Genomic DNA, 14,917 nt, shown 5'->3' on the forward strand with positions numbered 1-14,917 from the left:
TTTCGTTGGGAGTGGGTCTGTGAGATCTTTGAGGCCCCTGATTGGAGTCTGACTTCTGGTCCCACCCCAGTCACCTCAGGGTCCTGGGTGTGGGCCAGCTCTCACCTCCGTTTGGCACTGGACGGTTTTCCTGGCCTGCCGCACTTGTCCTTTGTACCCGTTGATGGCATAAGTGAACCTGTCAGGCAGCTCCTCTAGGATGTCCTTGTTGGAGCTCTGCAAAGACAGAGCCCGCTACCGGACCGGGAGGCATCAGGGGCCTGCCTGTGCAGTGCCAGTGGGGGAGATGCCCGCCACCCATTCTGCTCCCCAGATCAGGCAGAGAGGGGCACCTGCAAAGACCTCCATGCAGGGAGTGAAGTTGATGACCCCTTGAGTACCCCCGCCCCACCCTAACAAGCGGGTAGCAGGTCTCCGACCCCAGCACTCACATGACACACCCTCCAGGCTTCTGACACCCACCAACCTGCTCCTGCACAGGATGTGCGTCCCTCATCCCACGCTGTCCCTCACCATCCCGGACACACACACATACCCGGGATGAGGGGCAAGAGGTGTGGGGCTCCCCAGGTGTGACCCCAGCTGGCGCCTGGCCTGGATGGGCCTGGCCTGGGCTGCCCTCGGTTACCTGTGGGTGCCTCCTGCCAGAGGGCGAGGGGTATCGGTGGTGGCGCTTGCGCCTATTTCTACAGCAACAGAAACATCTCTCAGCCTGGGCTTTCTTCTGCCCAGAGCCTCGGAAGAACGGGAAGCAACACAGAGACATCCTCGTCTCCTGACCCCCTCCACTCAAGTGAGCTGGAAAGGCAGTTGTCTCTAGAATGTGGGTACCTGGTTACCACGGTTCCAGTTTCTCTCACCAAGGAAGTGAGGTCACCCCTTCAACGTTCCATGACCTGTGCCCCTTCCTCTAATCAGAGGCACCCAAAGGCCCGTGTGGGCTGTTGGCCTCTCACCCTCCTGGCCCATGTTATCTCCATACCTGTACATCAGTATCCAACACAGCCCTCTCCCCAGCTCTCTGGGAATGTGTGAGGCACCCCGGCTTGGGAGAGAAAGCTGTGTTCACACCTCCTTTTTCTTACTTGTTCTGTGCCCTGAGGAAGCCCCTGTGCCTCCCAGGGTGTCCCCCAGTCTGCCGAGCTGCCCAATGAGGATGATGCTAGACACCATTTCCATAGGAAGTCATCAGGTGTGGATGAGACAAGGCCCCTAACCCCTGTGGGCTGGTGTCCCATGAATCTGATGAACAAACGTAGAGGTGGAAGCGTGACAAGCATGAGTGGGACACAGCATGGAACACTAGACAAAACAGGCCTGAGGTCCAGCCTGAGATCTCAGGGAAGTCACTGCTCATGTCGGCCTCACTTTCAAGTCTGCACCTTTAAGGGTTTGAAATGACAGGAAATTCAGATATTGTCACTCACTGGCCTAAAACCTCGCAGTGGTGTCTTTTTACACGTAGCATCAGACCCAGTGCCTTATGTGTGCCCAGGTGTTAGGAGCCTTCACAGAGGCTTCGAGTGAGTCCAGCCTCCTGGTAGGAACAGCCTTGTGTGTCCGCTGAGAGCTCATTAACTGGCTTCTGAACAACATAGCGTACAGCCCAGGTGATGGGATGTCAGGTCCTGTCACTTATCTCGTGCTCTCATTCTTGAGGTCCCTCCCTTCCTTCCTCTCAGCCTCTCTCTCACTTTCTCTCTGTACGTGCGTCTCTGTCTGTGCCACTGGACTATTGTTCTGTCTTTAAACTGAGTCCACACCCTTTTCCTTACCACTTTCGTAAATCTTGGTTTTGCTAAGTTCTCCCCTTTGTTCTCAGAGTCTCTTGGTCTGAGAACAGATACGGCATATTTTGCTACTTTATGATAACTTCTAGACATAACCTGTCAAGTCCCACGAGTGTGGTAGCGTCCAACCTTGACATTCCTGATACAAGGATTCTAGTGTGAAGCCATCAGGGTTAGCACCGAGAGTACTAAGCCCCATTGGCCTCAGAGCCTCTTGATACCATGTGTTCTCTCTGACCTGTCAACCTCTAGTATCGCTGGGTCCCTAACCATTCTCAACCGGCAGCCCGAAGGATCTTTTGAAAATGTAAATGTGATCACGTCTCTTATGGAAACTAACACTGGTTTCCTATGGCCTTTAGAAATAAGTCCAGAATCCTTAGTGTGTCCGTCCGGGCCCTCCATCATGTGACCTTAGCCTCTTTTCCAGGCTTGTCTCCCCCTCACCCTTTTTCTCTGGTCACCCTTTGGAGATCCTCATTGGCATCACACTCTCCCAGCCCAGCTTAGAGCTGTGCCATGCCCCGTGTCCCAGCGTTTCCCTCTGGAGTCGTTGGAAGACTGGTGTTCTTTCAGGCATCTCCAATGTTTCCTCTGTCCTCCTCTCTGCTTCCATGCTTTTTTTTTGCTGTACCGTGAAATGCTACAACCTTGTCCACCCTCAGGAGTTTTAAGGATCTCATTCAGTGTGGAAGCTGAGAATTATAAGCAGCAGAATACTGATGAAACTAACAGTAGGGATTTGTTTTTCTCACCAAAAAACCAATCCACAGGTAGGTGGATCCAATATTGGGTTCAGCTGCTCGATGATATCAGGGTAAGCTGCCAGCAACGAAGTGGCGGCATCAGCTCCCGGCATCGAAGAGAGGAAAAAAGTTCTCTCTTGGCTATTGTGCTTTTTATCAGGGAGGAAAATAGTGTCTCAGAAATCAATTATGAGACTCTTGCGTGAGCCCTTGGCCAGAACAGGCCAAATTGCAAGGGACATGGGGTAGTTTAGTGGCAGACTGCTCCTGAAGGAGGTGCCTCAGCCCAGGAGGAGGAGGAGGTGAGGGGAAGGGCAGTTGGGAAGTGTCTGATGGTGAGTTTCCTGTTTCTGCTGTGAACACTAATGGCCCCATACATTTCTCCAGCCAGCACCATCCCATACATCTGAGTGGGCTCGGGGCCCCTGCTACCCACCGGAGATCCCCAATGTGGCTACACCAAGGCCTAGGAGCAGCGAGGTGAAATCTCCAACTGCTTGACAGGTTGCTTTCCATGTGCTTTTCCTAACTCCAATGCCACAGGCCGCTGATGGGGTGAGTCAGCGTTCTTTCCATGGGACAGAGTGAAATAATTGCCACAAACAACCGGCGCACGCCAGCAACCCTGTGCGAAGAGCCAGGGAGCAGGTAGGACCTGCCATGGCTTGTCCCCGCAGCAGTGCTATGAGGTTTCTCCCCAAGCACCCCACTTTTCAGAGGAGCATACTGAGACTCAGAAAGATGTGGTGACATTTTCAAGACTCACAGCTAGAAGTCAGGAGAGTCACAAGTGTGTGCTCACCTAGTTAACAGCTCGTCCAGGAACTCTTGGGCTCTGGAGAAGGCCAGGGTGGAGACATGGGGGACGTTTCCCCCCGGGAAAGCTGGGACCATGGATGTGGCCACTTGCTCCAAGGTGCCTTCATGGAGGTCCTGCATCCTGCAGGACTCAGTTAGGTTACCAGTTACCTCAGCCGTGCACTGGGTGGGACAAGGATGGATATCCATTCAGTGGCATGACCGTGAATCCCACAAGGATTGAGGTCTGGAGCCCATTTGGGAGGTCCCAGCCCCACAGGGACGTGTGCAAGAGGAGGGACAGGAGTGCCCAAGCTGAACGAGGTTCTAGGTCTTCAAAGTGCCACTGAAGTTCCGTGCATGTTCATACAATTTTCACCATTTTTTCCCCTTCTTTTTCTTAGCTGAGGAACAACAAACCCCCTCGTAGGAACAGTGTATATGAAGAGCACGGGCCCTGTGAGTCCTCTAGAAACCTCCCCGTTATAGAGATGAGAACACAGAGGCCGAGGGATATCAAATGTCTGGTGAAGGGCATGCAGGTCAGAACTGGGAACTGTCCAGCATGACATTCCCTCTCAGGTACTGGAGACTTATCTGCTCCCGGCATGGGTGGAGAGGGTGTGGGAACCTTGTCCCTCCCCAGCGTGGGAACAGTGTACAGGGTAGACATGGCCTATGAAAACCATTGACTTCAAAGGAGAAAGTTATGTTTCATCCTTTTACATTAAAGGGCATTTTAAGACCCTCATTATGGAGATCCCAGATTCGGCAAGGTGGCAAGTGCTTGAAGACTGCAGACTGGAGCAAGGTGATCACCAGGCAGTAATCTGAGCAGAGGACTCGGGAAGGAGCAAATGTATGTGGTGGCTGAAAAGTGACAGGTGACTCAAAGTACCCATGAGGCAATTGCCAATGAAGGAACACTGTGATTGAGTTGGACAACCTGACAGCGGACAGGTGAAAATTTCAATGAGTGAGAAATCCCCGGGCCAGGCTGGGAGCAAGGCAGCAGCCATCATCAGAAACTGCTTTTGGCTATGTCCCTGCTACAGCCCTTTGGGTTTGGAATCTGCCTGCAGCCGTTAAAATTTTACATGTGCACGTCCTTCCACCAGCCGTGGGCGTCCATCTCCAGCTGAGGACATTACATGTACCGTGGTCTGAATTGTGATCCCCTGATCCCATGACTTTGCAACCCCTAGAACTTCATTATGTGTCCGCATTTGAGTGTTAGTCTTCAAGCAAGTAATCAAGGTAAAGTGAATTGAGTGGTGTGGGTCTCAATCTAATCTGACCAGTGTCCTTAGAAGAGGAGGGGAGGACACATGGCAGTGCAGAGGGGAGTCCATGTGACACACAGAGAGAAGACGGCCATCTAGAAGCTGAGGAGAGACCCCTCAGGAGAAACCAGCCCTGCTGACTGCCTCCTCTCTCACTCCTAGCCGCCGGAATAGTGAGGAAAGGAATGTCTGCTGCTGACACCACCCAGTGTGGTCCTATGTTATGGCAGCCCGAGCAACCTAACACAGTCCATTCCCACACACTTCAGTGTTCCACGCAGCCCTGCTGACATGGCAGCTGCACTGAATCAGGCCCATGTCCAACAGCACTGAAGGGCTGCAGCGCTGGGGGGAGGACATCCGCTATTGGACAAGGTCTGCAAGGACTGTGGAGCTGAGTGGCAAGGGTAGTTTAAACAACAAAATCAGCGAAATGCCCAAGCGCTCATGGAGTCTACTGTGAAGTCAAACCACATTTCTCTCTCTCCTATTTCTACAAATATGTGAGGAGTGTCCTTCTACCCTCCCACGTAGCTGGAGGGAGGAGTGGGGGTCGGATTCCATTGTCATGGGGCTGTGGGACAGTCTAGGGGGAGCCCTGGGAGGGTCCCCGGGGATTCCGCAGATTTGAGTGTGTGTCTGGGCACTGCCAGGTCGTCTTGGGGTTGTGGGTGTAGAGATCCTCGAGGCCAGCTCTCACCTCTGACAGGCACTGGACTGTGTCGTCAGCCTGGTGCACCTGCACCCTGACCCTGTAGGTGGTGTAGTCGGGTCCCTGGGCCAGCACCTCAATGATGTCCTCCTGGGAGCTCTGCAGAGACAGAGTGGGTACTGAGCCAGGAGGCACCAGGAACCTTCCACCCAATCTGGGGTCCTGTGTCATGGCAGGCCTCGTCTATCAGGACACAGTGAGGATGTTCCTGGCAGCCCTGCTGAGCCAGCAAGCATTGATTTGTGTCAAGGTCTAGCAACAGTGAAAGCCTGAATCACTGATGAAAACTGTGCCCTTGTTGGGATGATATGGAGTTGGGAAAGGCCACAGCTCCTGACCTGGCCGCACTGCGATGGTTTGTCGTCCTCTGTGAGATGATAGGTCGCAGAGAACAGTATTCAGGACCTTAATCCCTCCCTTACCCCCAACGCTATTTTTTTTTTTTTTTTTATAATACACAGCACAATCAAGTGGGATGATGTTTAAGGCTTGGGGAAGGTCTACAAGGACAGTGGAGCTGGGTCTGGTCCACAGGTTACTTGGGGCAGGGAGTTAATCACTTGAAAGGAGCATAAGGCAAAGACAGCAACAAATGCTTTCTCTATGATCCCAACAAACAGATGAAGAAAGATTGCTTTTCTACCCTACCAGGGACCCGGTCGGGAGCATTGAAGGTACAGGTTTCGTTGGGAGTGGGTCTGTGAGATCTTTGAGGCCCCTGATTGGAGTCTGACTTCTGGTCCCACCCCAGTCACCTCAGGGTCCTGGGTGTGGGCCAGCTCTCACCTCCGTTTGGCACTGGACGGTTTTCCTGGCCTGCCGCACTTGTCCTTTGTACCCGTTGATGGCATAAGTGAACCTGTCAGGCAGCTCCTCTAGGATGTCCTTGTTGGAGCTCTGCAAAGACAGAGCCCGCTACCGGACCGGGAGGCATCAGGGGCCTGCCTGTGCAGTGCCAGTGGGGGAGATGCCCGCCACCCATTCTGCTCCCCAGATCAGGCAGAGAGGGGCACCTGCAAAGACCTCCATGCAGGGAGTGAAGTTGATGACCCCTTGAGTACCCCCGCCCCACCCTAACAAGCGGGTAGCAGGTCTCCGACCCCAGCACTCACATGACACACCCTCCAGGCTTCTGACACCCACCAACCTGCTCCTGCACAGGATGTGCGTCCCTCATCCCACGCTGTCCCTCACCATCCCGGACACACACACATACCCGGGATGAGGGGCAAGAGGTGTGGGGCTCCCCAGGTGTGACCCCAGCTGGCGCCTGGCCTGGATGGGCCTGGCCTGGGCTGCCCTCGGTTACCTGTGGGTGCCTCCTGCCAGAGGGCGAGGGGTATCGGTGGTGGCGCTTGCGCCTATTTCTACAGCAACAGAAACATCTCTCAGCCTGGGCTTTCTTCTGCCCAGAGCCTCGGAAGAACGGGAAGCAACACAGAGACATCCTCGTCTCCTGACCCCCTCCACTCAAGTGAGCTGGAAAGGCAGTTGTCTCTAGAATGTGGGTACCTGGTTACCACGGTTCCAGTTTCTCTCACCAAGGAAGTGAGGTCACCCCTTCAACGTTCCATGACCTGTGCCCCTTCCTCTAATCAGAGGCACCCAAAGGCCCGTGTGGGCTGTTGGCCTCTCACCCTCCTGGCCCATGTTATCTCCATACCTGTACATCAGTATCCAACACAGCCCTCTCCCCAGCTCTCTGGGAATGTGTGAGGCACCCCGGCTTGGGAGAGAAAGCTGTGTTCACACCTCCTTTTTCTTACTTGTTCTGTGCCCTGAGGAAGCCCCTGTGCCTCCCAGGGTGTCCCCCAGTCTGCCGAGCTGCCCAATGAGGATGATGCTAGACACCATTTCCATAGGAAGTCATCAGGTGTGGATGAGACAAGGCCCCTAACCCCTGTGGGCTGGTGTCCCATGAATCTGATGAACAAACGTAGAGGTGGAAGCGTGACAAGCATGAGTGGGACACAGCATGGAACACTAGACAAAACAGGCCTGAGGTCCAGCCTGAGATCTCAGGGAAGTCACTGCTCATGTCGGCCTCACTTTCAAGTCTGCACCTTTAAGGGTTTGAAATGACAGGAAATTCAGATATTGTCACTCACTGGCCTAAAACCTCGCAGTGGTGTCTTTTTACACGTAGCATCAGACCCAGTGCCTTATGTGTGCCCAGGTGTTAGGAGCCTTCACAGAGGCTTCGAGTGAGTCCAGCCTCCTGGTAGGAACAGCCTTGTGTGTCCGCTGAGAGCTCATTAACTGGCTTCTGAACAACATAGCGTACAGCCCAGGTGATGGGATGTCAGGTCCTGTCACTTATCTCGTGCTCTCATTCTTGAGGTCCCTCCCTTCCTTCCTCTCAGCCTCTCTCTCACTTTCTCTCTGTACGTGCGTCTCTGTCTGTGCCACTGGACTATTGTTCTGTCTTTAAACTGAGTCCACACCCTTTTCCTTACCACTTTCGTAAATCTTGGTTTTGCTAAGTTCTCCCCTTTGTTCTCAGAGTCTCTTGGTCTGAGAACAGATACGGCATATTTTGCTACTTTATGATAACTTCTAGACATAACCTGTCAAGTCCCACGAGTGTGGTAGCGTCCAACCTTGACATTCCTGATACAAGGATTCTAGTGTGAAGCCATCAGGGTTAGCACCGAGAGTACTAAGCCCCATTGGCCTCAGAGCCTCTTGATACCATGTGTTCTCTCTGACCTGTCAACCTCTAGTATCGCTGGGTCCCTAACCATTCTCAACCGGCAGCCCGAAGGATCTTTTGAAAATGTAAATGTGATCACGTCTCTTATGGAAACTAACACTGGTTTCCTATGGCCTTTAGAAATAAGTCCAGAATCCTTAGTGTGTCCGTCCGGGCCCTCCATCATGTGACCTTAGCCTCTTTTCCAGGCTTGTCTCCCCCTCACCCTTTTTCTCTGGTCACCCTTTGGAGATCCTCATTGGCATCACACTCTCCCAGCCCAGCTTAGAGCTGTGCCATGCCCCGTGTCCCAGCGTTTCCCTCTGGAGTCGTTGGAAGACTGGTGTTCTTTCAGGCATCTCCAATGTTTCCTCTGTCCTCCTCTCTGCTTCCATGCTTTTTTTTTGCTGTACCGTGAAATGCTACAACCTTGTCCACCCTCAGGAGTTTTAAGGATCTCATTCAGTGTGGAAGCTGAGAATTATAAGCAGCAGAATACTGATGAAACTAACAGTAGGGATTTGTTTTTCTCACCAAAAAACCAATCCACAGGTAGGTGGATCCAATATTGGGTTCAGCTGCTCGATGATATCAGGGTAAGCTGCCAGCAACGAAGTGGCGGCATCAGCTCCCGGCATCGAAGAGAGGAAAAAAGTTCTCTCTTGGCTATTGTGCTTTTTATCAGGGAGGAAAATAGTGTCTCAGAAATCAATTATGAGACTCTTGCGTGAGCCCTTGGCCAGAACAGGCCAAATTGCAAGGGACATGGGGTAGTTTAGTGGCAGACTGCTCCTGAAGGAGGTGCCTCAGCCCAGGAGGAGGAGGAGGTGAGGGGAAGGGCAGTTGGGAAGTGTCTGATGGTGAGTTTCCTGTTTCTGCTGTGAACACTAATGGCCCCATACATTTCTTCTGTGTGGACGTGTGGAGGAAAGGTGTCCCGAGATTCAGGGATGACTGTTTCAAGTCTGTTTCCTAGTGTCTTGAAGTATTCTGTCTAATAGGGCCCATATTATCCATATGTAACTTTTTAAAAATACATGTTTTTATTGATCTCAGAGGGCGGAGGGGAAACAGAAGGGAGAGAGAGGCGGGTGGGGGGAGAGAGAAACATCAATGATGAGAGAGCCTCATTGATCACATAGCCCCTAGACTGCAACCCAGGTATGTGCCCTGACTGGGAATGAAACTGGGACCTCCTGGTTCAGGGGTTGACGCTCAACCACTGAGCCACACCAGCCTGGCCTCCACACATAACTTTTTAAAATTAAACTTTTATTAATTCAAATTAAGTAAAAATTAAAATTCACGTAGACGTTTAGGTTTCTCCTGTTGGATACCCACGGAGGAGTGTTGGCTTGGTGTATAGACCAGCTGGTTTCCCTTGAAAGCAAGTGTGAAATGAAAGAAAGGGAATGTGTCTCCCCTCAGAGCAAGAGTGTTCACGTGAGAATGATGAGCTTTGGATGATGGGGCCACAGCACTGCATGGATCCCTCTTGCACAGCATGCCTCCTTTTGAAATACTCACCTACTAATGGCATTCCTTTTTCCTTTTCTGCTTAAAACTTTTTGACATAATGGTTTTAATTTTAATTATACTTGTTCCAGTGGTGACAGTGAACTATGGCCCTTCCGGTAGAAAGCAAGGCTGTGTACCTTGTTTCTGTACCGTCCTGTGCCAGTGGAACCATTGCCTCTTGCTAAGATGAGTTTGACTGGTGAGTGAAATTCTGGGCTCACTGGGGAAGGAAAATGATTAAGGAAGTGTTCAGCGAGGGAGTTGTTTTGAATCATTCCTGTTGCAACCAAAGCAATGCTCTTTCTATCCCCAGTGCTTTTAAATATTGTTAACAGCTAGCCTGGTGGTTGTTGCTGCTCAAATAGCAGATCAAGCTAAACACTGAGGGAAGTGGAATGCAGCCCATTAAGTAATTTTGGCTTTTAATGAGAGCATTTCAAGATATAAATTGGCACTTGGGAAAGTTTGGAAAGATATTATTGAGTCTGGCCAGTGTTGCACAGTGGTCGAGCGATCGCCTGTGAACCAGGCAGGAGTTCATGCTTGGTTTGATTCCGGGTCAGGGCACATGCCCGGGTTGCAGACTGGATCATATCCAATAGGGGTCGTGAAGGAGGCAGCCGATCAATGATTCTCTCTCATCATTTATGTTTCTGTCTCTCTCCTTCGCCCTCCCTGAAATCAATCAAAGTATGTTTCTTAAAATGCATATTTAGTCTAGCCCTTGCTGATGTGGCTCATTTGGATGGGCATCTCCCCTTGCACTGAAAGGTTTCCGGATCAGTTCCCAGTTAGGGCGCTTGGCAGGGTTTTGCGGTCAGTTCCATTCGGGGGTGGGGAGGAGGCAGCCGATCCACCTTTCATCGCTGTTTCTCTGCCTCCCCATTCCTCTCTCTACTGTATGTTAATATATTTTGGATATATGATCCTTGTGTAAAACCAGGAACTATACATAAGAAAATGAGAAGAAACTGTCACTTCTAGTAGTTTCACTTCCTCCAGTTCACTAGTGTTCACATTTTGATGCATATATTTCCATTTTTTATTTCTCCGTTTTATCAGTTTATACTTAATTATCAGAAAAAATTAAATGTTTCAGAAATTATTTTAAAACTGTATTATACAGCGAGCATCCTTCCATGTCAGCATATATGAGTACATATGTATGTTTGTGTATGTGTGTGTGTGTATACATATATATATATATATATATATATATATATGAAATTATGTATATGTACATGAATAGATAAGGTCTACACGTGTTTTTAATCAACAACTTTATTTCTATTTATTCAAAAGGGTATTTAACTTAATGGATTATTGCCTACATAAATAGCTAGGTATTATTGGAAATTATCATTATTTACTATTATAAATATACAGTTGGGGTGTATTCCTCTTAGTTATTTAAGATAATCTCCTAGAACTCTTAGGACAGCACCAGAGAAGGCTCCCAGTGCCGCCAGCAGCTGGCTCCATAATGGCTTCAGGTACTGCCTCAGGCCAGGCCAGGCCAGGGCGGGGCCCCTCGCCGGACCAGGCTCTGGCCCCTGAGCAGGCCCTTCCTCTGGCTCTGGAGAGCTCTGGAGCTCTGGGTGTGGACCTGGAGCAGGAGAAGGAGACAGATTTACTCACACACCTGGCTTTCCTGTGACTTTCCTCAGACAGGAAAGATGCCTCTGCCTGTAAGGGAACTCTATAGCCCATGAGCCTGCCCTCCCCAGATTATCTGCCCAGGTTATCAGTGCCCCTCACCTTCCTGAGTTGCCTCGGTGGGCTCAAGATGCTCCAGCTGTACCCATAGATTTTGGGCGTGGCCCACCAGGTGTGAGGCAGGGTAGTTGATGGGCACCAAGGCCTGCTCCACCTCGAACCAGGCAAAAGGAAGGGGCTGCCCAAAACCCTGGACCCGGTCCAGCCAGGTCCCCACCATCGAAGCAATGGCCCTGGGGAGAGGCAGGTGGGCAGTAAAGTCAGAGTCCCGGTCTTCCCTTCCACTCTGCCCTCCCATGGCACTCTCGTTTGGGACTGAGCCTCTGTGCAGTCCCCTCCGCATCCAGGGGACAGCCCCACGCCACCCCCAGCCCCTGTGTGGCTGTTCTGTTTGTAGCAGGTGTGGGATCCGGCAGGTTTAACACGGAGTCTGTGTGAGACTCTTCTTCCCACTGGCAGCTCTCCTGAAGGTCCTGTACACTGCCCACCCCAGCCCTCCATGCCCCTGGGCATCTGGGCTGAGGACTGAGACAGACTCCTGAGCAGCCTGCTCACCACAATCCTGTTTGAGCCCGGCCACAGTGGTCAGGGGAGGTGGATGGAGAGAGGGGCAGGCAGAGCGCGATGGGTCTTGGGGGGAAGGAGACTCTGAGGGACAACTCAGCCCAGCCTCCCCTCTGGGTCTACAAGACCAGGGACCCCATCCTCTGTCCTCTTTGACTCATGTCCTCCTGGCAAAGAAGCCACTGGAGCTCGGGCCTTTCTTGGGAATCAGAAGATGTGTAAGGTCAGGGTTCTGCAAGGCACTCCCCCAACTCACAGTCCCTACTCTGCTGACACAGGGGGCCCTCCTTCTGGACGCAGAGACCACTCACTTTATTGCTTGGTCCTGCGGTGTGTCACCCCGGTCCTTATAAGGAGGTGTGCCTCCAGATGTAGCAAACACCTTGATGGCATCGGCTCTGATGGATGGTGAACAGGCCCTGTGAATGATGGACAGCGTGACTGCTGGACCCACTGCCTAGAACTGAGGCCGAGGGATTGTGTCTGCTTCATTCCTTGAGTCAGGCTAAGTGTCTCCAAACGTGCCTGCCTGTAGTAGGAGCTTAATACACATTGTCGAGTAAATAAACTCCAGCCAGCACCATCCCATACATCTGAGTGGGCTCGGGGCCCCTGCTACCCACCGGAGATCCCCAATGTGGCTACACCAAGGCCTAGGAGCAGCGAGGTGAAATCTCCAACTGCTTGACAGGTTGCTTTCCATGTGCTTTTCCTAACTCCAATGCCACAGGCCGCTGATGGGGTGAGTCAGCGTTCTTTCCATGGGACAGAGTGAAATAATTGCCACAAACAACCGGCGCACGCCAGCAACCCTGTGCGAAGAGCCAGGGAGCAGGTAGGACCTGCCATGGCTTGTCCCCGCAGCAGTGCTATGAGGTTTCTCCCCAAGCACCCCACTTTTCAGAGGAGCATACTGAGACTCAGAAAGATGTGGTGACATTTTCAAGACTCACAGCTAGAAGTCAGGAGAGTCACAAGTGTGTGCTCACCTAGTTAACAGCTCGTCCAGGAACTCTTGGGCTCTGGAGAAGGCCAGGGTGGAGACATGGGGGACGTTTCCCCCCGGGAAAGCTGGGACCATGGATGTGGCCACTTGCTCCAAGGTGCCTTCATGGAGGTCCTGCATCCTGCAGGACTCAGTTAGGTTACCAGTTACCTCAGCCGTGCACTGGATGGGACAAGGATGGATATCCATTCAGTGGCATGACCGTGAATCCCACAAGGATTGAGGTCTGGAGCCCATTTGGGAGGTCCCAGCCCCACAGGGACGTGTGCAAGAGGAGGGACAGGAGTGCCCAAGCTGAACGAGGTTCTAGGTCTTCAAAGTGCCACTGAAGTTCCGTGCATGTTCATACAATTTTCACCATTTTTTCCCCTTCTTTTTCTTAGCTGAGGAACAACAAACCCCCTCGTAGGAACAGTGTATATGAAGAGCACGGGCCCTGTGAGTCCTCTAGAAACCTCCCCGTTATAGAGATGAGAACACAGAGGCCGAGGGATATCAAATGTCTGGTGAAGGGCATGCAGGTCAGAACTGGGAACTGTCCTGCATGACATTCCCTCTCAGGTACTGGAGACTTATCTGCTCCCGGCATGGGTGGAGAGGGTGTGGGAACCTTGTCCCTCCCCAGCGTGGGAACAGTGTACAGGGTAGACATGGCCTATGAAAACCATTGACTTCAAAGGAGAAAGTTATGTTTCATCCTTTTACATTAAAGGGCATTTTAAGACCCTCATTATGGAGATCCCAGATTCCGCAAGGTGGCAAGTGCTTGAAGACTGCAGACTGGAGCAAGGTGATCACCAGGCAGTAATCTGAGCAGAGGACTCGGGAAGGAGCAAATGTATGTGGTGGCTGAAAAGTGACAGGTGACTCAAAGTACCCATGAGGCAATTGCCAATGAAGGAACACTGTGATTGAGTTGGACAACCTGACAGCGGACAGGTGAAAATTTCAATGAGTGAGAAATCCCCGGGCCAGGCTGGGAGCAAGGCAGCAGCCATCATCAGAAACTGCTTTTGGCTATGTCCCTGCTACAGCCCTTTGGGTTTGGAATCTGCCTGCAGCCGTTAAAATTTTACATGTGCACGTCCTTCCACCAGCCGTGGGCGTCCATCTCCAGCTGAGGACATTACATGTACCATGGTCTGAATTCTGATCCCCTGATCCCATGACTTTGCAACCCCTAGAACTTCATTATGTGTCCGCATTTGAGTGTTAGTCTTCAAGCAAGTAATCAAGGTAAAGTGAATTGAGTGGTGTGGGTCTCAATCTAATCTGACCAGTGTCCTTAGAAGAGGAGGGGAGGACACATGGCAGTGCAGAGGGGAGTCCATGTGACACACAGAGAGAAGACGGCCATCTAGAAGCTGAGGAGAGACCCCTCAGGAGAAACCAGCCCTGCTGACTGCCTCCTCTCTCACTCCTAGCCGCCGGAATAGTGAGAAAAGGAATGTCTGCTGCTGACACCACCCAGTGTGGTCCTATGTTATGGCAGCCCGAGCAACCTAACACAGTCCATTCCCACACACTTCAGTGTTCCACGCAGCCCTGCTGACATGGCAGCTGCACTGAATCAGGCCCATGTCCAACAGCACTGAAGGGCTGCAGCGCTGGGGGGAGGACATCCGCTATTGGACAAGGTCTGCAAGGACTGTGGAGCTGAGTGGCAAGGGTAGTTTAAACAACAAAATCAGCGAAATGCCCAAGCGCTCATGGAGTCTACTGTGAAGTCAAACCACATTTCTCTCTCTCCTATTTCTACAAATATGTGAGGAGTGTCCTTCTACCCTCCCACGTAGCTGGAGGGAGGAGTGGGGGTCGGATTCCATTGTCATGGGGCTGTGGGACAGTCTAGGGGGAGCCCTGGGAGGGTCCCCGGGGATTCCGCAGATTTGAGTGTGTGTCTGGGCACTGCCAGGTCGTCTTGGGGTTGTGGGTGTAGAGATCCTCGAGGCCAGCTCTCACCTCTGACAGGCACTGGACTGTGTCGTCAGCCTGGTGCACCTGCACCCTGACCCTGTAGGTGGTGTAGTCGGGTCCCTGGGCCAGCACCTCAATGATGTCCTCCTGGGAGCTCTGCAGAGACAGAGTGGGT

Source organism: Plecotus auritus (assembly GCF_963455305.1).
Source record: "Plecotus auritus genome assembly, chromosome: 8".
Lineage (NCBI taxonomy): Eukaryota > Metazoa > Chordata > Mammalia > Chiroptera > Vespertilionidae > Plecotus > Plecotus auritus.